The 1,712-nt window shown below is 39.6% G+C and overlaps 1 pseudogene; it reads right to left on the bottom strand.

Moving 5' to 3' along the window:
* Nucleotides 1–407: 407 nt before the first annotated feature.
* Nucleotides 408–922, bottom strand: LOC111160859 (annotated as a pseudogene).
* Nucleotides 923–1,712: the final 790 nt, after the last annotated feature.

The following is a 1,712-nucleotide window of genomic DNA, read 5'->3' as shown; positions in this document are numbered from 1 at the left end:
AGAAACATCAAGTCTATAGCATAAGTCTATTTGGGGTTTCTATTTATGTGCAAGTGTTTGATTTTAATTAAAACTCCTATTTGACCCTGGGGATAAAAATATATGTTTATAAAAAATAAAATTAAAAAAAAAAGATTAATAAAATTAGCTGAGCTCAAAAAAAAAAAAAAAAAACCCTCCTATTTGAGGGGCACCTGGGTAGCTCAGTGGATTAAGCCTCTGCCTTCAACTCAGGTCATGATCCCAAGGTCCTGGGATCGAGCCCCACATCGGGCTCTCTGCTCAGCAGGGAGCCTGCTTCCTCCTCTCTCTCTGCCTGCCTCTCTGCCTACTTGTGATCTCTGTCTGTCAAATAAATAAATAAAATCTTTAAAAATTAAAAAAAAAAAACTCCTATTTGAAGGTCTTTAGTTTTGGAGGATTGGAAGGCATTCTATTACCTACTCTTTCCATTCCTTAAAGGTTTCCATAAGTTTTGGCAAACTCACATTATCCTCATGACTATGTTTTGGGGGGAATCCAGGTATGTCAGTAGATTCACCATCAATCCACCTCACCAGCACTTAGCATCTTTCTACAGTAGGTTGAAACCAGCACATTGCAACTTTTGTAAATTGATGGGGCAAGGATTTAGAAGGCAGAAGTTGGCTTTTTCTAAGTGGTTGGAACCTCACATTAGCCATATAAGCTCTCAACAGTGTTGTAGTCAATATGTGTTCAATCTCATTAGCTAAAGTCTTATAAGACTGAAGCAGCAAAATACTAGTCATTTAAGGATAGAATAGTTAACAGAAATTGAATGGTCACTGGAAGATGTTTTCTGGAACCTGTTTGTTCTTCATATCATGAGCTATAAAAAATCACTGTCACACCTAGTAAAGCTGAATATTTCCATAACATCTGTCAAAGAGGCCTGTCCAAAAGAAAAAAAAAATCAATTGACGTTATCCCCACAAGAGTACGCATCTTCAGGTTTCTTAAAAAAAAAAAAAAACAGGGGCACCTGGGTGGCTCAGTGGTTAAGCCTCTGCCTTCAGCTCAGGTCATGATCTCAGGGTCCAGGGATCGAGTCCCACATCGGGCTCTCTGCTCTGCAGGGAGCCTGCTTCCTCCTCTCTCTCTCTCTCCCTGCCTCTCCACCCACTTGTGATCTCTCTCTGTCAAATAAATAAAATCTTTAAAAAAAAAAACAAAAAGCAAAAAACAAACAAACACTTCAGGATGTGTTTTGCCTGTGTTTGTGGATTTTGTGCATTATCATCGACTCTAAAGGTACACCTAGGTGCAGAAACAGGAGGTGGTTCCAGGAGTTTTACTGTGAAGCCATAGAAAAAATGCTCATAGTAACCCTCCAGCCATTTAATATATTCCTCACTAGTAATTTTAGTGTTCCCTGAAAATCTAGTATATACCAAATGGACTGTATATAGATAATGCATTTCTTTAGGGAAGGTGTCTTTCTATAAGTATCATTGAAAAACTGTTCAGGGGCGCCTGGGTGGCTCAGTCATTAAGCGTCTGCCTTCAGCTCAGGTCATGGTCCCAGGGTCCTGGGATCGAGTCCCACATCGGGCTCCCTGCTTCTCCCTCTCCCTCTGCTACTCATCTGCTTGTGTTCCCTCTCTCGCTGTGTCTCTCTCTGTCAAATAAATAAATAAAATCTTTAAAAAAAAAATGAAAATATGCTTTGGGTAATATCAATGTAGTTCCAT

This window comes from Enhydra lutris, unplaced genomic scaffold, assembly GCF_002288905.1.
Source record: "Enhydra lutris kenyoni isolate GAN:26980312 unplaced genomic scaffold, ASM228890v2 scaffoldscaffold78, whole genome shotgun sequence".
NCBI classification, from domain to species: Eukaryota; Metazoa; Chordata; class Mammalia; order Carnivora; family Mustelidae; genus Enhydra; species Enhydra lutris.
Note: the sequence above shows the minus strand (reverse complement) of the source record. Positions and strands in the feature narration are given on the sequence as shown.